The 22,999-nt window shown below is 40.3% G+C and overlaps 1 protein-coding gene across 11 annotated transcripts in view; it reads left to right on the plus strand.

The window, feature by feature from the left end:
- The window catches only part of VTI1A (vesicle transport through interaction with t-SNAREs 1A), a 397,110-nt gene that overhangs the window by 228,010 nt on the left and 146,101 nt on the right, over positions 1–22,999 (plus strand). The window lies entirely within an intron of this gene.

A 22,999-nucleotide genomic window follows, 5' to 3' on the forward strand; every position in this document is an offset into this window, starting at 1 on the left:
AATAATAATAAATCCCATCATCTTTTCCTTATGTCCCTGTTTCTGTCATGGCACCACTGTTCCCCCTTCCTTCTGGGACTGTCACTCAGCAGCATTTCTTGAACTACTCTAGTGTGTTCTGAGTACTACCTGGAGCAAAGCAGTCCTCCAGTCTCACATGTTTCCCATCTCATTTAGGCTGTTTAGGGAGGGGGGCTCCTAGTTGGTCTCTGTACTTCTTCCCTTCTTTTGCCGTTCTGAATATTACTGACCAGTTTAGTTGGAGGGTGCCAGACGAGTGCTGTTTCTTCTGTACTTAGGGATCTCCCATAGTGATGTTCAACACAGAATGTCTTCCTTAGTCTCATCGCTAAGGTTTTCCAGTGAACTTTCTAGCCTTGTTTGCTGCTTCTCCCTTTGGGTAGGCGGTATGTCCCTACTAGTGGTAACTACTTACAACCTCCAAGCAAGCTTCACTCTTCACTAATTCTAGACATTTGCTTTGTCTGTTACTTCTACCTGGAATGTTCTCCTTTTGCCACCTATATAAGTCAAAATCTTCCAGTTGCATGTGGCAGAAATCCAGATCAAACTGGCCATAAAATACACACACACACACACACACACACACACACACATATATATATATCTGAACTCATGTAACTAAGTAGTCCAAGGGTAGAAGTGACTTGAAACAGCATTTGAATCTAAAAGTTCCAACAATATCGTCACGACTGGCTCTTGCTCTTTCCATCTCACATCTCAGATCACTTATGGATGGGTTCTGGCCTTCGTCAAGGATTCCCCTGGTGGAGACAGCTCTTGCCAGCGCCTCATTACAGCCATTGAATATGGCGATTTTTTCATTCGAATGCCTCCAGTGAAAGTAATAGCATGGAATCTTACTGATTCGGATTGGTTCTGGTCAGGTAAAAACTCCATTAATCTATGATCTGATGTTGTAGGCATGAGACCCTGTGCAGGGGACGGACAAATAGACTGCGAATGGATGAGGCATAGTCCCCTCAGAAGAATCTGAGAGCTTTTTTCCAAAAGGGTAATGGATACTGGGTGGGCAAAAACAACAGATGTTACCTTTCGAATATTCCAAATGAGCTTTGGTCTATACTCTGGGTCTCAGGTGAATTACCTCACTCTCCCTCAAGCCTTCTTCACTCTCCGAGCCAGAAATGATGCGTCTTTGTTCTGCTCTTTCACAGCAGCTTGTACTTCTCACAAGACATGAACATCATCCACTTTGCATGGCATGTATTGTAATTATTATCAACTGTGTCTTACTTTTCTTCTAGATTTTTTTGTATTCTCCACCTTATCCCCAAAAGGATGCTTTACAGCTCCCCCACAGTATTGTGCAAGCAGCAGAAATTAAGAAGGGAAGAAACATGGATGAAAGAGAAATGAAACAAAGTCAGGGAACCATGGTGGTAACTGCTGTGCAGGTTCCTAGACAGGTTTAGAATTTCCCACCTGAAAGCAGAGCAGGACGCACAGTCAGCTGGAGGATCCACAGTGTTTCGTAAAAGCGAAAGCAGCCTTGAAGCAGCCTTAGTCAAGGCCCAGCATAACCCTCTTGCCACACAGATGGGCCCTTGATAACCGGTTGATAATGCGGTTACTGGAGAGTGGTGATAGTACACGCAGCACATTTCTGTCCCCAAAAGAATGAGGAATTGCTATAGGACCAGTTGTCTTCAGGATCCCGAGGTCAACCCTCACTTCTCTATTGTGAGATACTGCTGGTCAGGAACCTCCTCACATTTGGCTCACGGCCACGTTACCCTGATGTAGGCCTCATCAATGAATAGTCTTTGGAAGAATGCCAAAAAATAGTTTCAGAGTTGTTATCTGAGTTCATATGGGTATAATTTAGTGGAAAGTCTGCGGGTTTTTATCTGTTGCACTTTGGCTACATGTAAACATGTCCGTTCAAAGATAAAATATGTAACTTCCCAGTAAGAGAATATTTTCTCCATTATTTTATCACAATGGAAACACATCTTATCTTTTTTCTTGATTGTGAGCCACAATTTGACCTAATTTTTGAATTACTTTCCTTTTGTGATTTTCCTTTTTTCCCCTGGATGCATGCCATTCTTGAATGCTACATAGAATATGAAGGGTGCACTTTACCTTTTCCGTCAATGCCTTCTTTGAACGCAGCCTTGAGCTGTTAACTTGAAGCAAGGAGCCCTAGGCCTTCCTTATAAGCAAGTAATGGAGCCCTTAGCTCCCCTTGTAAATGGCTATTTATTAACGTATACCATCACCAAACAACATTTTATAATTCCAGGCCCCCACACCATTACACCACTGTCTGCTCCATTGTGAATTAAGGGAGGGCTTTGGCCATCTGTTTCATTAAATGCCAGAGGCAGCGAACAGTATCTGAACTTTATAAATCGAGAGTTAGGGCTTCTCCCTCCACAACTCTCCCCCTTCTTCGGCTGCCACCACCGCTACCACCACCATATTTTTTGGTTTCAACGCTCACATTGTAAATTAGCGTATTCACACATCAATTTTAAAAGGCTGGCTGTGTTATAAGACGGGACAAAGCAAGCTCAGTAACAGCTCATGCACAGTGCAGGTGGTCGAGCTAGCTGCTACCCAGATCAAAAGTCAAACAACTGTGAATCTGCTTTTGAAAGTGCAGTTAGGGAGACAAGGCAAGGCTTATCTGCACAAACAAGGATGAGTTATAGATATACATCACAAACGCAGGAGGACAAAAGGGGGTTTCATCATCTTGCAGGGCAAGAAAACCCTGTAATGCTGACAATTCTGAGGGCATCTCTGGAATATGTGGCTTGTTTTCATTTTTGTTTTTTTTCTATAATATAAAATTAGTTTTTTATTATGCGGCAATTGATAATTATTATTTACGCTTTGGTGCTGTTCCTAAAGTAGCTAAGAATTTTTTTTAAGCCACCTTTAGGGCAGGAAATGGCTCCTTTTCATGGTTGCATTTTATTTTTCAGCAGCATTTAAGGACAGACTCCTATTTATACCACACAAGCAGTTTTGTCTGTTGTAAACAAAGTAAGTGGCTGGGGATTGTGCTTTCCCAGAAATGTTTTCCAGGGAAGCCATAATAAGAAACAACTGTGTATATCTTGAGAATTTGTCATCTAGGTATTAAGAAAGAATTCTTTTCTTTTATGGGAAAAAAAAGGCACTGTGAAGAAATATATTCAATACTCAAAAGTACAGTTAAAATATTTCTTAATTTGTGATGTTTGACGACCTTGCTAGTATTAGTTGAGGCTTTCATTTTTTATTTAAAATTATCTCAAACATTTTTGACAATGTGGAAGCTGACGTGATAGGAAGCGTAACGATATTTTTTTAACCTCAGTGTTCTTTTTAAAAGGCTAATGACTTCTTTTGCAAAGTTATGTGAAGAACTTTGAAACCAAGGTATGACTATCAACGGAGAAAATGCCAGAATGGTAAATTTGACCATGCTTTTAAAAAGAGAATTGAAGCAGCTTGGAATTACGAGAAAAAAACAGCGCTATAGTTTCCTGTACAATTATAGTTTACCTAGGAAAAAACTATTCCACTGTCCACCTACCTTCCTATGGCTTAATGATTTTGTGATGAGGGGAAAAAAAAAACAACAATACCTGTCAACCATTTAATTCCCAAATCAGTTAAGGATGTCTGAATCAGGTCCCCTGGTGCTTTCCTGAAACCACACTCCCTGTCTCAAGCCATAGGGCAGTGGTTCCTATCCTGGAGTGGGCTTCATGGAGTCTTGAATATCTGAAGTTTTCTAAAAATGTGGGTGCGTATGTGTGTATATGCATCTTTTTGGGAATTTTCCATTAAATTTCCATAAAATTTTCAAGAGTCTACAGCCAACTCCAAAAAAAAAGTTGAGAAAATGAGATATTGTTAAAGAACTGTGTCCAATTTCCTAGCTAAATACCACTTAATTACTTTGATACTCTGGCTTACTTAAAATGCATTGACCTACAAGAAACACTTATTTTGAATTTTTCCACGAAGTTCAACAAGACATCTGAAAACACAGGGATACCATCCTTGGGATATCAGATCATTTGTTAAAAGTACGTCCTTAAAGACAATCAGAGCAGTTAAATTAATTTATATGGGGCCTTATGGTTTATAAGACACAGTCACATTATTTTATTTAAGTTATTCTTCATAAGAACTCTGAATTCATATTATCATTATTATCCTGTGGTACAGATAATTGAGACCTACAGAAGTTGAGTCTTGCCCAAGTTCACGCCACAAAGATAGAGCAAAACTTGGACCAGTACCCTGGTTTTAGCTACAGAAATCATGTTCTAGCAGCATTCTGGCAGTAGCACCATCAGCCTTTTCTTCAACACCAAATGTTTAATGTCTACTGGGTAAAAGGGCATATGGAGATTCCCTTAAGAATCCAATATTAGTCATTGGAGATTCAACAAATTCAAAACTCTACTCCTAGGTAGCTTAATATCTAATTGGGAGCTTTTGTTGAGAGACATTTTAAGAAACAACAATGCATAGTAACTTGTGCTACATAGTAAGTGAGAGATCATTGCTCTAGGCGATGACAGGAAGAAGAAATTCCTGGGGCCTGGATGTGCAGATAAGACTTCATAGAGGAGATGATCGGTAAGAACCAGACCTGACAGTCACTGCCCCATTCTTAACCCACATGTAGCATTAGGCCTCTTTCCTTCTCATGGCAGCTTCAAGGTAATAGCTCCTAGCAGCAGAATTTGAACCCTTGCAGGGAAACAGTGGTGATGGTGTTGGGGTGTTAGGAAGATGTTTGACCACAGCTGTGTTGAGGATACGTAGGAAATTAACAAAACAACTTGTAACCTCATCTGCTCGTAAAGTTAATATAATGTGAAAGCTTCAATCTTACCTTAAACTGTTGAATTTTTCTTTTGTTTCTCCTTTCTTTCTTTCTTTCTTTCTTTCTTTCTTTCTTTCTTTCTTTCTTTCTTTCTTTCTTTCTTTCTTTCTTTCTTTCTTTCTTTCTTTCTTTCTTTCTTTCTTTCTTTCTTTCTTTCTTTCTTTCTTTCTTTCTTTCTTTCTTTCTTTCTTTCTTTCTTTCTTTCTTTCTTTCTTTCTTTCTTTCTTTCTTTCTTTCTTTCTTTCTTTCTTTCTTTCTTTCTTTCTTTCTTTCTTTCTTTCTTTCTTTCTTTCTTTCTTTCTTTCTTTCCTTTTTTTTAAGGGACAGGGTCTCACCGTCACTGAGCCTAGGGTTCAGTGGCCCAGCAACAGCTCACTGCAACCTCAACTTTCTGGGCTCAAGTGATCCTTCCACCTCCACCTCAGCCTCCCGAGTAGCCACGACTACAGGTCCACCTCACACACCCAGCTAATTTTTAACTTTTTTGTAGAGACAGGATCTCCTTATGTTGTCCAGGCTGATCTCAAACTCCTGGCCTCAAGCAATCCTCCAGCCTCAGTCCCCCCAAAGTGCTGAGATTGCAAGCATGAACCACTGTGCCCAGCCAGGAGCCTTTAGCTTTTAGAACAGCAGTGAGCAAATCATAGACAGCAGACCAAATCCAGCCTGCCACCTGTTTTTGTATGGCCCTCAGGCCAGTAATGGTTTACATGTTTAAATGATTGGGAAAAATCAAAAGAAGAATATTTTTGACATGTGAAAATTATATAAATTCAAATTTTTTAATTATGATGAACTCTAAAATTTTCTTAAGTAAGGCTTGAAATCACCTAATAAGATCTAATTGTAAACAATTATGAAAAATCTTTTCACTGGTTGTGCCCCAATGTTAGAAAAATACTGCAAATTTTCACACACTTGACTAAAATTACATATTTATAAAACTTTACATATTTATAAAATTACATATTTATTAAGAAGTTCATTTTAAAGACAGGTCTTTGAAATAATACTGCATGTTGACTATACATATTCTACATATGATTCATGAATAGATGCAAAGAATGTTGGCAAAGTACATAAATTATTTTATTGTGGCATATTATTTATTTGATAAGCGTATCACTTAAAAATACTGAATTTTTTCATGTGTCCCAATTAAATCTTTATCATCGAATGGGCTTATAGAAATTTAGTCATTAGAAAACTTGCCCAGCCAATAAAGAAAAGCATTCATTTTCTATTCTGTATACATGATCTGAAGCCATAGCTTTTTAGGTCTTTTAATCTGTTTGTTCAAGGCCAAGCTATTTATATGGATAATTTTTAAAGCATCTGTATAAAGAAAAAAAGAACATTTTATTTATTCACTGGGGTTTTTATGTGCCTTGAAATTGCATAGATAAAGTATTTTCGAGCTCATGGATCTGGAAGAGATAAAAGGTCTCTTATTTTATAAGGCTTTATGTAAGCTTTTCAAATGTACAGTTTTCTCATGGCTAGAATTTTTTAAACAAAACATTATTTCACTATTATAGCTAGAGTTTGATGTGGGCACCTCTTTTTCTTCCCTGAATTACATGTTAAATTATGTGTTTAAGGTTGTTTTTATGGTATTTTACCTTCTGAATTTTAACAGTTTTCTTGTTGGAGAAATTAATTTACCAATCTTCATTTTTAGTAGTGGGCAACTATTTAATAAAACCAGAATACTAAGTGTTAAATATGAATAGAAAACTCAAAAGTCAGATTTAAGAAACAGAAAATGAAACGTACCACTTGGTTTTGCAACACACTGGTATGAAGATGAAAAATTATTTACCTCCCCCTACTTAAGAGTTTTTGCTAAGCCTGGTAGACGGAGAGAGAAGGGGCATTTTTATACTCTGGGGCAACTGGATCCAGACTAGATTCTGGATGAACATTAGCTGTTGTTAGTTGTGCCATGTCAGGGCCAAGAAACAGCTTTCCCTGGCTGGAGCATTCCCAAGTCATCATGGCCATCAGACAGGTGGGGAATAAATATTGTAGAATGGTGGGGCATTTGGAGAGCTCGCTCCTGATCCCAGGGACTCAATTTGGACCGGCTTCAATTGGAGCAAACAGGTGTTCCTGGGAGGAACTGTCCTCAGATGGCTGGAGGGGGTGCCATTCTTTCACATACATAAAAAGTTCCTCTTCCCTCTGCCCGCAGGAAAATTAGAATTAACTACAGCTTTTTCTTTTGAAATGGAAAAAGAGAAATAAAAATATGGCACCAGGTTTTGGCTGTGGCTGGATTTCCACAGAGCACGCAATCTATGATAAGTGATGAGAATTCTTGAAGCAAAGCATGCCTGTAGTTTCAACATTGGAGATGCTATAAAAAGTAGATGAATGCAAAGAATCTTTTTACCAAAAGATATACCTATAAAATCAAATAGTCTTTCCTTCTGTTATTCATTTGTTCATTCACCAGGTATTTGTGGAGCACTTGCGATTCCCCAAACACTGGGCCAAGTGCTAGGGACGAGAGTGTAACATGTAACAAGGTCCTGCCCTCAAAGTGCTTGGCCTGAGTTGTAGTAATGGTAATTGGTCGGAACATGAAAGTGAACCTGAGTGGTCTTTGGGAGACCATAGGCGGAAAGTGGTTGCTGGCCTCAGAAAGATTTGTTTTTCTGCAATATTACCATATCAAAGATATGACTAACTTGTTTTATTTGGGAATATTCTTTTTAAATCATGTTTTTCCTATAAAACAGAAAATAGTAATATTAAAGAAATTTTTAAGTAAAAAAATCGTTTTTAATCCCTTTACCTTGAAACAAGCTATTCTTTTGACCCAAGTATTCCCTTCCAACCTTTTAGTCATGTTTCAAGTTCAATATTATATTGCTTTACTCACTTAATATTATAATCTTAAAGTTTCCACAGTCTTTGTGATTTGTATTTTTGCCAAATTTTAAAAATTTATCATAATAACAAAGGATTTTAAAAACCTCTTATTTGGGGCCAGACGCAGTGGCTCACACCTTAATCCCAGCACTTTGGGAGGCCGAGGTGGGCAGATCACCGGAGGTCAGGAGTTTGAGACCAACCTGGCCAATGTGGCGAAACCCCATCTCTACTAAAAGTACAAAAATTAGCCGGGCGTGGTGGTGGGTACCGGTAATCGCAGCTACTCAGGAGGCTGAGGCAGGAGAACCGCTTGAATCCGGGAGGCAGAGGTTGCAGTGAGCCGAGATCACGCCACTGCACTCCAGCCTGACAACAAGAGCAAGACTCCATGTCAAAAAAAAAAAAAAAAAAGACCTCTTATTTTGTAAGGGTAAAAAACGTTATCAAGAAACAGGGAGAAAATTATTCATAATTATACTGGCTAAAGGTCACAACTATTAATTGGCATATTTTATTCCAGTTTTATTCCAGTATTCCAGTACATACGTTTTTTATGTACAACATATACAACTTTATATCCTATTATTTGCATTAAGAGTAAACTGAAAGTGTTTTCCCATGCCATTAAAAACTCTTTGTAATCATTATTTATGTGGTTGTATGGTATTTCCTCATAGAAATATTTCCTTTCTGTTAAACATACAGGTTTTTTCTAGCTTATAGCTATACAGTGAAGCTATGTATCTTCATTCATAAACTATATTATTTGCTTAGTGTGGCATCCTTGAAGATACTAAATGCTCATCTCTCTTTTTGTTTTTTTTTTTTGGTTTTTTTTTGAGATGGTGTCTCATTTTGTTGCCCAGTCTGGAGTGCAGTGGCGTGATCTTGGCTCACTCCAACTTCCGCCTCCCCAGTTTGAGAGATTCTCCTGCCTCGGCCTCCTAAGCAGCTGGGATTACAGGCACATGCCATCACGCCCAGCTAACTTTTTTGTATTTTTAGTAGAGATGGGGGTTTCACCATGTTGGTCAGGCTGGTCTCAAACTCCTGACCTCATGATCCGCCCACGTCGGCCTCCCAAAGTGCTGGGATTACAGGCATGAGCCACTGCACCCCGCCTGCTTATCTCTTTGATGACTTCCTCCACTGCACCCCGCCTGCTTATCTCTTTTATGACTTCCTCATTCTTAAATTCTTAACTCTCTAATCTTGAAGTCAGCTGGGATATATCTTCAAATAACTTTTCAAGAAAGGTACATGATTTGGATCTGTTCTTTTTTCTATATAGGAACTGCACCAATTGCATATATGTGACATACACATATGTATGTATCTGTGTACATTGGGCTGGCTGTAATATTTTTAGATCCTACCCGTCTTAGGAATCTATAGATGTAGAACCATTGTCTTCTGGCATTTCGTGTTTCAGAGTAGCAGAAAAATAGACCAATTTATGGTACTCTGGAGTGACATGTTGTGGGTTTTGTATGTTTAGTTTTGGTTTTATAAATCTTTGGGATTGAACAGAGTCTGGATATTTCTATATATGAGGTCTTTCACTCGTTTTGCATGGATCACAGAACTTTAAATCTGCACATTCAAGTCCTCCCTCTACCGACCAGGAGAGGTTTTTTTAAAATCATGTCTTGAATTATTGCTTCCATTTCAGATTTTCTGGCATCAGGATCATCCACAATTCTAACACTAGACCTTTATCTCCAGTGTTTGTCATGTTTTAAAAATAATGTTGTTCTCTTCTTTTTCTTCTCATTTATCTCCAACACCATTAACTCCCCTCTCTAGCATTGTTTCTAGTCTGTGCTGCTGGTTATGTGAGTATTAATGCCGCTGTTGCATTACTGGTTTCCCTGAAATCTTTTCTTTATCTATCCTATTGCCTCATCTCTTATCTCCTTGAAGTCTTGCTGGTTCTTACCTTACAGTTTTCTGCCCTGGCTTGATAAAGCTTTACCTTCTTACTGTTTTTATTAAGGACACCAAACTATTTTCAAAAACGTTTTTTGGTTTCTTTAGTTCATAAGTTTCAGAATTGCATTCTTTCTCAGAATCTTCAGGATGTTGTTTTCTGCGCCCCCCCCCCCACCCCGCCCCTTGTTCTGTAGTATAGATTTTTTCTATCATCCTTATGTTATTTTGAGTTTCTTGTTTGGTTACTTTTCAAAACAACATCTTGAATCTGCAAATGGAGAGCTGCTTGATATGCTCGCCTCTTTCCCAATTCCCTTTGTTGGAAAGAAATGGGACTTATTCCTTCTCCCACTCTGTGACTCTGTTGGGAAAAATGTCCACCCCTTATGTGTACAACTGTCATCTCCTTCCCAAGCTTACGCTCCCACCACCACAAAAAACACACTATTTATGAAGACCACAGTTCCCAGAATTCACTGCATGATGCCATACCTTCTCTATAGCTACCTAATACTGATTTATTGTTTTCTTGGGAACTCTGATTTCCTTACTGCATATAGAACAGAAACAAGATGGGAAATGTAGAGAAAAAGAAAAGAAGACAGCAGTCCAAATACCTCCTGAGTTACAACACTTATAAGACAGATTGCATCTTGATTTCTGGTTGTTACAAACCATGCACTTTCTATCTAGTAGAAGACTGTGGCAGGTGAACCACTTCTTTCATTTTTCAACACTGTTCATTTTTTGTAGCAGTAGAAAATCCTTCTAGGCTCTGGCAGTTTGTGATGTAAGTTTTGGTGGTGTAAATTTTCATCATCTTCTATTTTCTTCATCCAAATGTAATGGACACTTTGATAGAGGCAGCATTAGGATCCATGGAGGAGGCACCATTGTAAACTGGAACCTGAGTGATTTTTTAAATTGCCCTAGATAAGGGGGCCATAAGAACTATTTCTATAGCTCTACCCTTGGGCCTGTCTGCCTGGGTGGTCCGGTTTTAACTGTTGGTATTTAATTATTGATGATTTACTGACACAAGGCATGGAAGCCTTAGGGAAAATGAATTCCAACGTGCTACTTTCTTTAGATGAATCTTCTTTGAGGTTTAAGTGTCCCTCTAAGTAATATAGTGAGGCAGGATTTAAGGGGCCATTCCAAATACTGCCTCGCAAAGTCAGCCACAGCGTGAGTGCCTACTATATGCTCTGGACAGAAGGAACCTTATTAAAGGGCCAAGTTCTTTCATAGTTTTCATGTAACCCATTGATGTGTTTCTTTTCACACCTTATTTCCTCTTGAACATCACTGGTTTCATGGTGGTTTTCTAAGACTTCTGAAAGGTACTACAAACTGTGTATGTAGACAGAATAGAACCCCACCAAAAGGTGTACTTTTTCTTTAGTGGCACTGTGCCATCAAAACTGCCATCCCGAGCTGGTGTCCAAAATGCCTCCCTTTAGAGCTTGCTGCCTTGATCATGCAGCTGTGCTGTCTCCTCAGATGCTCTGTGGGCACCGCTGTAACCTGTTCCTCAGCTCTGCTGAGTGTGGCATAATCAGATTCCTTGCTGAGAATCGGTGGGTGGAGGAGTAGAGGGGAGCCAGGGCTAGATCCTGGAGGACTTTAGGAAGCTACAGATCAGATCAGAGAGACTGAATAGGAAAGGATCAAATCAAACTTCACCACATCACCGAAACGGGCCTATGCATACTACAACCTTTTTTTTTTTTTTTTTTTTTTTTGAGACGGAGTCTCGCTCTGTCACCCAGGCTGGAGTGCCTCCCAGGTTCATGCAATTCTTCTGCCTCAGTCTCCCCAGTTGCTGGGACTACAGGCTCCCGCCACCATGCCCGGCTAATTTTTTGTATTTTTAGTAGAGATGAGATTTCACCGTGTTAGCTAGGATGGTCTCGATCTCCTGACCTTGTGATCCGCCTCGGCCTCCCACAGTGCTGGGATTACAAGTGTGAGCCGCTGCGCCCGGCAACTTTTTTTTTTTTTTTTAAGCAACAATTTTGCTTTAATAAGACTTGAAAATTTTCACCAGTTTTGCTTTGGAGAAAAATGTATTAATGATATGTCTTGTCAAGATATTGTAACATTTTCAGAATGAAACCCATCTCTGGGCACTGGGGTTGTTATTTGTTGCACACCTGCCTCGTTGATCAAGTTCTCTGGCTTTTATTATTTCTACTTGCAAATAGAGATGTATAACAGCCAACCTCAGAAGAAGAAGGGATTGATTTCATCAGCATGACTAAAGCTGACAGAGTACTTGAGAGGACCTGGCAAGGTACTGCAGGACACCTTGGCCTTGCAGATCTGTGAGGAGAAGGAAATGGGCACAGCCCTACAGACATGAACCAATGGACATGCTATGGAACCATCCTGGCCAGTGACCAAGTCTTTTTTTTTTTAAGACTGGGTCTTGCTCTGTCACCCAGACTGGAGTGCAGTGGTGCCATCTCAGCTCACTGCAACCTCTACCTCCCAGGTTCAAGCGATTCTCCTGCCTCAGCCTCCCGAGTAGCTGGGATTACAGGCGCCCACCACCACGCCCGGCTAATTTTTGTATTTTTAGTAGAGACGGGGTTTCACCTTGTTGGCCAGGCTGGTCTCGAGCTCCTGACCTCAGGTGATCTGCCCACCTCCGCCTCCCAAAGTGCTGGGATTATACGTGTGAGCCCCCATGCCTGGCCAAGTCTTTTTCTTCTCATTTTTATTACACAAATAGTAACATCAAAGCAAAAGAAAACTTTTGTTTTAAAGAAAAGGAAAAAAAAAAAACACTCCTAACACTATAACCCACCCCATCTATAATGATCTCTTCCCCACCCTTATTAGTTTTTACTTTTTATTCATCTGTTGACATTTTTCTTTATATGGCTCTAATTGTAGTGTAACCAATTTTAAGTTCTGCCTTTTTGTTTTTAACTTAACATTGCAGCTTCTACTACTAATGTCAATTTTTTTTTTTTTTTTGAGATGGAGTTTTGATCTTGTTGCCCAGGCTAGAGTGCAGTGGCGCAATCTTGGCTCACTGCAACCCCTGCCTCCTGGGTTCAAACTATTCTCCTGCCTCAGCCTCCCCAGTACCTGGGATTACAGGCGTGTGCCACCACACCCAGCTAATTTTTTTTTTTTTTGTATTTTTAGTAGAGACGGGGTTTCATCATGTTGGCCAGGCTGGTCTCAAACTCCTGAGCTCAGGTGATCCACCCGCCTCAGCCTCCCAAAGTGCAGAAATTACAGGCATCAGCCACCGTGCCTGGCCTACTAATGTCAATTTTTCATAGTTATTATAGTTATTGTAGTTAGTGGGTTTTTTAAAAATCAAGTTATTTTGACATATATGGAGACTCAGGAAAGCCCAGCAGTGTGTGGTTGACATTAATTTGTTTTCAGAAAATAGAAGGGCTGCCTCTAGCATGTCCTTAGAGTTCCTCAGCCTGGTATTTAAGAGCACTCTCAGTTTTGACAACTGGGTACTGAGAGTTATTTGTACCTTTCTAGAGTGTCCATCTAAACCACTTGCATATATTAATTTTAACGTGTTTGATGATAATATTGATGACAAAAATGTATGTATAAGCTGAGCAGGCAAGTCATTGTGGTAGGAAAAAGTGCGGTGAATCCCAGAAATAGCCCTACTTTTCCCAAGGTATTCCCTAACTGACTGGACTTGGGTTAAGGCTCCGTGCATTGTCTTCAACAGATGTCAGTGCTTGGAAATGTAATCAGTAACAGTCATGTGCACCTACCTGGTCATGTGTTAACCAAGTGAAATGTGTCTCCGCCTTGCACGAAGCACCGAGGGGCAGCCTCTGCATTCCGGAGGTCAGGAGGAAGGCCGGAGGGAAGGGTGGTTTTGGAGCTGACTCCAGGAGGCATGGGTGGGGCGCCCTGGTAGGAGGTGCTGGACAGCCAGGGGGCAGCATGGGAGCATTTTGTATGTGATGAAGGAGGACAGAGAATTGGAAGAGGGGGATAAACGAAAACGTCACCGTTCTTCCTGAGTCCAGCCCTGGGGAGGATGATGGATGACTTTTTGTCATCTTTTGTATTTCCTCAGGGGCAGCTGAAACAGAATCTCTCTACTGAGACCAGAGGTTGAAAACTGGAAGTCTGTGGGCCACAAGTGGCCTGCAGAATTTTTTTCTTTTGCTCTGCATGGGTTTTTTTAAATTAAGTTATTATTTACACACAACAAAATTCACCCAATGTAACTGTAGAGTTGGATGTATGTTGGTACGCATATGCAGCTGCGTTGCCTTGTTCCACCATCACACATCAAGATATAGAATAGAACAGTTCCCTCACTCCACCAGTTTCCTCCTGCCCCTTTGCATTCAAATCTGTTTCCCCACCCTACCCCAGAGAGCCACTGATCTGCTTCCTGACATTAGAGTTTTGCCTTTTCTAGAATTTCACGTACATGGAATTATACAGTGTGTCATCTTTTGTATACAACATCTTTCACATGCACAGAGCTTTTGCAATGCATCCATGTGGTTGCATATGTCATATGTCAGTATTTCATTCCTTTTAATTGCTGAGTGATATTCCAGAGTGGGGGTACACTACAACTGATTACTATTCACCCATAGATGAATGTGTAGATTGCTTCCAGTTTGAAGCTATTTTAAGTAACGCTGCTGTGAATATTTGTGTATATATCTTTTTGCAGACATAGGTTTCCATTTCTCTTGGTAAATATCTAGGAGTAGGATTGATGGGTCATATGGTAAGTATATGTTTAATTTTATAAGAACCTGTCTGATTGTTCCCAAAGATACTGAACCATTTTGCAGTCCCATAACCATGGATGAGAGTTCCTGTTGCTCTGCATCATTGCTCTTAAAGCATCCAAACACTCAGAACCCATTAAAGGACACATGGCCTGTAGCTCACCCCAGTTCCTATTTGACCTATTTTCCTCATTTACATTACCCACCTGTCACCTGTAGGTTTGTGACCTGTGCCATTGAGCAGCTTTATGCCCCTTAGTATATAACAGGGCATGACAGTTAAGAGCAGGGTCTATGGAGATTCACAGTTGGAATCTCCATCTTGCCATTTATAAGCTGTCACTTTGGACTTTCCTCTGAATTCACTTCTTCATCTGTAAAATGCTAAAAACACCTTATTTATTAGCTGGCTAGTTGTAAAAATAAAAAATACAGAGCATGTGAAGCACCTATCACAGGACTGGGCCTGTAGAAAATGTGTACAATAGATGGTACCTGTTAGTATCCACACAGTAGCCGCATGATTCTCTATTATGTGTGTGTGCGTCAGAGTCACCTGCACAGATTCTTTAAAAACATAGCTCCTGCCCCAGACATAGGCGCCCCTGCTCAGCCCTCCTTCATAATGAGAATTTCCCAGGCTGGGCCTGTGCATATGCATTGGTTAAAAGTCCCATAGTCCGGGTGTGGTGGCTCACACCTGTAATCCCAGCATTTTGGGAGGCCAAGGCAAGCGGATCACTTGAGGCCAGGAATTTGAGAACAAGCTGACGAAACCCTGTCTCAACTAAAAAAAGAAAAAAAAATTAACCGGGTATGGTGGCGTGTGCCTGTGCTCCCAGCTACTTGGGAGGCTGAGGTGAGAGAATCTCTTGAACGCAGGAGGTGTAGGTTGAAGTGAGCCAAGACCGTGCCACTGCACTCCAGCCTGGGCAACAGAACAAGACTCTGTTTCATAAATAAATAAATAAATAAATAGTCCACAGATAATTGGGATGAGCATCCCTGGCCTACAGCCGTTGGTTGGGAAGATGTAGCAAGGAACCCACGTTCTAAACTCAGTTCTACTGCCAACTAGCTGTGTGACTTTGGACAAATCACTGAATCTCTCTGAGAGAGCTAGTCTAGTTGAGATATGACTGTAGTAAATTTGGTGTTTCACAATTATTAGGCTCTTCTTGGTGGACAGTGGCTACATTTCGAGGCAGATGAATTGGAGGTGGTTGAGGGCTATGCATATGTCCCAAGTGATATGTCCAAATGAAAGCAAATCTCAGCCTGGATTGGGGCATACACAGAAATATGAGTGCAGGCATGCACAAAACCATCACTCAGCATGTCTGATAGGCCCAATGAACTCCTGTCCTCTTTCCTGGTGGGAGGGTACATTGACAGCAACCTGCATGAAAGGTTCACTTGAGGCAGATGTAGCAATGGGTGTTGGCTAACCTTCTAGTCAAAGTCACGTGGTAAAATCCTCCTTTGAATGAATGGATGGACACGGGACTAAGCCAAAATCTGAACTCAAGGACACCATTCAGGGAGACTCAGTTGGGGTCACTGCATTCTGATAACCTTTCCACACATGCTGTGGAAGTGCGAGTGACACTATTTCGAGCCAGTCCACATATCTTCAATACCGTTTCTAATGTCTTAATAATTATTAGTTATGCTAATTAAGAGTAACTAATTAATAAGATAAAGATAGCTGCCACATATGTATGAGCTGCCTCTGGAATGTGGCTTTTCATTAGTCTTTTAAATGTTACTAAACATCTCTGAAATGTATATTCCCATTAGCCCACTTCAGTTATAAACTCACCACCCTAGAGTGTAGATTAAAACTAACTAATGCACATATATATGTCTCCCTATCTATGCAGAATTACTTTAAAGTTAATTACAGACAGTATAACAGTTGATTTCTGGGGTTCCATCCAAACTTAAGATTCCACAATTCTTCAAATGAAGGGTCCTAGTAAATGTACTTGTTTCTCAGCACAACTTCTCCTCATCCTTCTATCTACTCTTTCTGGAAGCTTCTGAATCTCCCAGGCCATGTCAATGTCTTTCCCCTCCCTGTACCTTCGTGGAAGCACACACCTCTTTCGTGGCATCTTATTTCAGGCCCAGAAACATGCACTGAGGATTCCAGCCTCTGTAAAATGGCATCTCTTTTGATTTACCCACACTGACCTGCCTTATTTCCCAGACGTCAATGATTTGAGTAGTGCCATCACTGTTTTTATTGCAGGGAGGTGAGGAGGGCATACCTACCTGCCTAACACCTGTATTATTTTCCTTTAAATTGGCACAATTTCTTCTTCTTTAGCTTTATCACACAGAGTATTGCCCATGGTTTTAGTTTGCTAGCTATGCATTTTTTCACACGTTAAAATAGAGGCATAACTAAATATCTGAAGTAAAATGTTAAAAGTAAGTAATCATCTGAGGCCTGAAATCAGCTTTCGTGTCTCCAGTGGTCTGCACACATCACAGTGGGAACCACTTTTGCGCTGTCCTTGTCGGGTTCCTTGCCCATCTCCCCACCAGACAGTGAGTCCCTGGAGGACAGGGATGAGCTTTCATCTCTGCCTCACCATGTCAGTAAATCTGGTGCCTGGTGCATAATATGCATTCAATAAATGTTTGATGAATGAATGTCTGTCTCACGAGCACGAGTGAAATACCATAGCAAACACAAATATCTGCTATTTTCTCTCACTTTGATTCCCAACCTCTGATAAACTCTTAAGCACTCAAACATGGAATTAAAACATAAATAAGTACCAAACATGTGTAAGTGAAGTGCAGCCCATTTTTCTACCTCTTAAAACTTTTTTTTAAGTAACTGTTATTTAATTCCCCTAATGTTAAGGGGTAAGAAGTTAAATGATTTAAAATTGTAAATAATTCTTTAAAAATAATTTAACTGGCCGGGCGCTGTGCCTCAAGCCTGTAGTCCCAGCACTTTGGGAGCCCAAGGCAGGCAGATTGGCTGAGGTCAGTAGTTCGAGACCAGCCTGGCCAACATGGTGAAACCCCATCTCTACTAAAAATACAAAAATTAGCTGGGCGTGGTGGTGGGCGCCTGGAATCCCAGCTACTGGGGAGGCTGAGGCAGGAGAACCTCTTGAACCCAGGAGGCAGAGGTTGCAGTGATCTGAGATTGCGCCACTGCACTCCAGTCTGGACAACAAGATCGAAAAACTCTGTCTAATAAATAAATAAATAAATAAATAAATGTAAGTAAATAAATAAAAATAACTTATCTGACACAGGCTCAAGGCATCTTCACCATGTTAAATGTAAAGATCTTGAAGAACTCTAATTTCCGAGTTGAAAATAGTGCTTGAACAAAAGCAGTGATCAAATTATTGTCTCAGTTTCCCAAAGGAAGCACAAAAAGTAAATTAAAAGGCCCTGGTTGCTCTTCCTGAGTGCTGACTGGCCCAAGATGAATATGCACTTGGAGAAATAAAAGGCACTTCTGGCCCAAGAGCCTATACACATTCCGAGGCTCCACGAGATCGCTGTGCCCTCAGTCTTTGTCCCACGGTGGAACAAGGCATTCCTGATCCAAAACTTAAAATATTTTATCTGTTTTAACGCCGAGCTCGGTGGCTCACCCTTGTAATCCCAGCACTTTGGGAGGCCAATGTAGGCGGATCACAAGGTAAAGAGTTCAAGACCAGCCTGGCCAATATGGTGAAACCCCGTCTCTACTAAAAATACAAAAATTAGCTGGCGTGGTGGTGCGTGCCTGTAATCCCAGCTACTCAGGAGGCTGAGGCAGAAGAATTGCTTGAACCCAGGAGGCGGAGCTTGCAGTGAGCCAAGATCGCGCCATTGCACTCCAGCCTGGGCAACAGAGTGAGACTCCATCTCAAAATATGTGTATTTTTTATCTGTTTTAATCTGAACTGCCCTTCGCATCTCCATCTCCACCCCAAAAGCTTTAAAGCTCCTTGAGGGCAAGGGACTGAAGCTTATTTTGCTTCAGATCCCCTGTGCCTTGCTAGTTCCTGGAATAGAATGGACACTCAGTAAGTATTTGGATGGATGGATGGATGGACAGATGGATGGATGGATGGATGGATGGACTAATAAATAAAAGAACAGATGAACTATGACATTGATTTACATGAAGCTTGCTGACTTACCTTCCTGCATTTTAGTAAAGATCTGGAAGGAAACACATTTAGGGGAAAACTCTAACATCTGGAAGCATGCCTATGAATGGCAGAGTTAGTCTCTTTAGTTGGGGTGATTTTTTACTTCTAACCTCCTTTAAACAAAGTTGAACGATTCAGTCTCAAAAAAAACTCTTATTCAATCTGAGTTGGTCTCAGAAAGCAAATGTTCCAGCCGGGCACGGTGGCTCAAGCCTGTAATCCCAGCACTTGGGGAGGCGGAGGCGGGCAATCACCTGAAGTCAGGAGTTTAAGACTAGCCTGGCCAACATAGTGAAACCCTGTCTCTACTAAAAATACAAAAATTATCCAGACATGGTGGCAGGTACCTGTAATCCCAGCTACTTGGGAGGCTGAGGCAGGAGAATCACTTGAACCTGGGGGCAAAGGTTGCAATGAGCTGAGATCACAACCCTTCACTCCAGCCCGGGTGACAGAGTGAGACTCTGTCTCCTAAATAAATAAATAGCAGATGTTCCAAAGTAAACCAGTTGACTAAAAGGTATAAATTCATCTTCCATTTGTTGGATGCCCTTTACATTATGTGGGAAATGGAACACATGAAATTTTTTTGAGCTTTGTCTTTCTATTGATTTCCAAAAGTAAAAATTTAGAGAAATATTTATCTTACCATAGTACCTACCTTGAAATTTGCTTCATAGTATTTACTGTTTTTATTTCTGATCAAAGCAATTGCATTTAACTACTGAAAGCATATAAAAAAATTCAATATTTCTATTTCAAGGGTTGATTAATTCTACAAGTATTAGTAAGAAACAGTGGGTATAAGGAAAAGGGCATATGTATTTACATAAATAAAAAGCATCTAATTAAGCCTTCAAATGACATTTTTTTTTTAAGGGTATGGTGTAAAGATAAAAAAAGGGTTTGGTTTATTTGCATTGATTTTGCTTTTTCCCATAATTGCTGAGGTTATTATGTTCATAAAAAGGGAAACAGTGCTAACTTCAGGAGGCAGTTGCTCAGTGTCAGGCTGGGGCATTGTGACTGTTCTCTGGCTTACTTTAAATACACATATTTGCTCTTGCAAATATGGCGTCAGTTGATTATAGATAGTTCCTTCTTACACTGGAATCTCGGGCAGGCTCATTCCAGGAAAGGTACAAAGCTCGAGGCAGAGGAAACGCATGTTGCAGTTGCACTGCATGCCCGGTGGACGAGTACTGCCCTCAGCTTGCCGTCACCCAAACAGCCCTGGAGTGGACACACCCAGGGTTGCGAAATCAAGAAAACTTACACCTTCAGGAGCCTTTTTACTCCACACGTGACACATCCACTGAGGTTCATGATGGTTACTTCAGACAAAAAGCGGAGGAGGTTAAAATTACGTTTCTACTCATTTTTCCCGTCCTCTGAAAAGTTTGATGAAACGTGTAAGTTGTTATGTAAGATTTGCTAAGCACCTTATTACTCTACAGAACATTGTAACAAAGTGCGCTAGGGAGAATTTTTTTTACAGAAAGAGCTTTCCTTTACAATGCCTCCAATGTATTTTGTTTACTGAGTATGCCACGTCTACAGAAAAATGTAATTAGGGAGAATGATTTTATATATATATATATATGCACATGAGCACATGCAGGGAAATTCAGAAGTTTATCTCAAGGTCTGTATCTCCATCAGAGCTACTTATCTTATTCTGTTTTCTATAAAGTGGAATGTGTTTGCATGCTTGTTTGACTAGGGACCTTCAGTGAAATTAACCTAACAATTCTAGCTGGTTCTGAGGACTCGGAAAGCGTGCTGTCTTCCTTATAGATTGTCTCCTAACCAGTGACATTTACAAAAGGTTTTGTAATTTTTGTAGCATAAGTCTTAATTCCTGAGGTTGGTTTGCATGCATTTCAAGACCAACCTAAGTGAAACTGTTTCAGATTTCAGGATGTGTTCAGTATTGATGGACTATAGATTGTCTACATTCTATATCCATTTTTGCACTGTTACAAACTAAAATGTCTTAATATTGAAGAAACGTGGGATTGCTAAAATGAATTCTCTCATCGGGCTATTTGTTTTGGTCAAAATATAACTATTAAACATAAACTAAGAAAACCTGTGAGCAACTTTCCTCTATTATTTCCTTGGTCAGATTCTGTTTTCTCTGTTTTCTTAATTTGGACTGAGTCTTCGAGAAGAAAAAAATAATCACCATCACTTTGTCAGTGTGCACTCTGGAATTTGTTTAAGCAAAGAGTCAGGTCACAGCAGCCAGAAACCGTGCTTTTTCTGCTGAGGAATTGTATTTCGTTGAGTATGTACTGAGCTGCGTGAAGAAATCATTAAGTGACACAAGTGAACAGGAAAAGAGAAGTATTCAAAAATTCTATGACCTCTGTTACAAAGGTGGCTGGCAGAAGACACTACCTTTAATTGTGTGTTTTCCTCTTGCCAGTTTTTATTCAACAAAGCATTCCATGATCTTGCAGTAAAAGGTGATTGGGAAGGCAATATTTTTATTCTAATTATATATCAGTTTTCCTTTATTCAGAATAATCAGAAATATTTTCCTAGGTATAGTCAACTAGTACTTAAACATAAATTATTCTATTAAGCAGGAAAAGCCATATTAATTAGTACTGTGTGAGAAGTGGAATTGAAGCACAAACTTGCAGATCTTTTGCTTTTCTTCTGTTCTTTTTTTTTTTTTTTTCCAGACAGAGTCCTGCTCTGTCACCCAGGCTGGAGTGCAATGATGCCGTCTCGGCACACTGCATCCTCTGCCTCCCAGGTTCAAGTGATTCTCTTGCCTCAGCCTGCCAAGTAGCTGAGACTAGGGACTATAGGTGCGTGCCACCACACCCGGCTCATTTTGTTCTTGGTATTTTCTTTTTTTTTCTTTGAGACAGTGTTTAGCTCTTGTTGTCCAGGCAGTGCAATGGCACTATCTCAGCTCACCGCAACCTCTGCCTCCCGGATTCAAGCAGTTCTTCTGCCTCAGCCTCCTGAGTAGCTGGGATTACAGGCGTGTGCCACCACACCCGGCTAATTTTGTATTTTTAGTAGAGACAGGGTTTCTCCATGTTGGTCAGTCTGGTCTCGAACTCCCGACCTCAGGTGGTCTGTCCACCTCAGCCTCCCGAAGTGCTGAGATTACAGGAGTGAACCAGCACGCCTAGCCTTTTTCTTGGTATTTTTAAAAATAATATGTAATTATATCCATTACCAGCGGAGAAATGAATGGGCTTAAATAACTTTACTGGTTTATTTTGTTGGTAGCTTTGTTCCATAACAAGAAAATAAAATAGAAAATAGCTGCCTGAAATTTTGTTTCTCTGTATTAGCATTTACGTGTGTGTGTGTGTGTGTGTGTGTGTGTGTGTGTGTGTGTGTGCTTTTCTTCACCCTGTAAAAAAGCATTAATAGCACATTCTGGGTTTTGTCTACTTTTTTCTTTTTTAAGTGACATCCAGGGTTGTGTATTTATATTTTAAGCTAAGCAAATCTATTTGCTTTGGAATGGAAGCCTACAGCAGCAATGTAGATTCATAATGTAACATAAGCTGAAATATTCAGCAAATAGTGTCAGATATACCTTAAAGCCAACCTCTATCACATGTTACTATCAATAAGAACTGTAGGAATCCCTGTTCTTAGTGCAGTGATGTGTGTATTTTAAAACTGAAAACAAAAAGCCGAATCCTAGCTGTGGGAAAGGAACCCTGAGTCTGTGGGCTATGTGGCTTCTCAGACCTTGAGATTTGAGTAATATGTCACTGCATCTTCCGAACACTGCATATTGTCTCACTGGGTGTTCAGTGTGGTTTGCCCCTCGTTTCTCACTGTTGCCTCTCTACATGTGGAGTGTACCCCGGTTTTTGCTTACACTGGCAGAAGAGCACTATGTCTTTTGGAAACTATAGACGTAAATCCTTAGTGATGAAACCAAGACAGGAAAAAAGAATTCTAGCTTCAGTTTTTTTAAGTTTAATAATTTATTGTGTTAAGTTAGGACAACACAGAGCTATTGCTTAGCAACACTGGATTAGGGAGAAAATAATTTAAGCTCCCAAATGAGAAACACTTGTAATCGAATATGCTCTAACACTTGCTTTACCACATGGCTTAACACCCTTCTGCTCACACATGGTTAAACACGTGTTTGAACTGATGTTTTAACACCCGTCTCACACATCTTTATGATCTTTGTTCACATATGCTGGAACACATGCTTTGACACCCTTTGTGCACTCATTGTCAAACACAGGCAGAGTATTGTCTAGAGTCTGGCTTTCCAGAGGTTCATTGGTGAGTAGCATTCCATCTAAGATTGGTGCCTAATAAAGTCACAGCTCTTTCTGCTAGATGATGTCCACACTTGTGTTCCTTCAGTCCACCAGAGA

The sequence above is a fragment of the Macaca mulatta genome, chromosome 9 (assembly GCF_049350105.2).
Source record: "Macaca mulatta isolate MMU2019108-1 chromosome 9, T2T-MMU8v2.0, whole genome shotgun sequence".
NCBI classification, from domain to species: Eukaryota; Metazoa; Chordata; class Mammalia; order Primates; family Cercopithecidae; genus Macaca; species Macaca mulatta.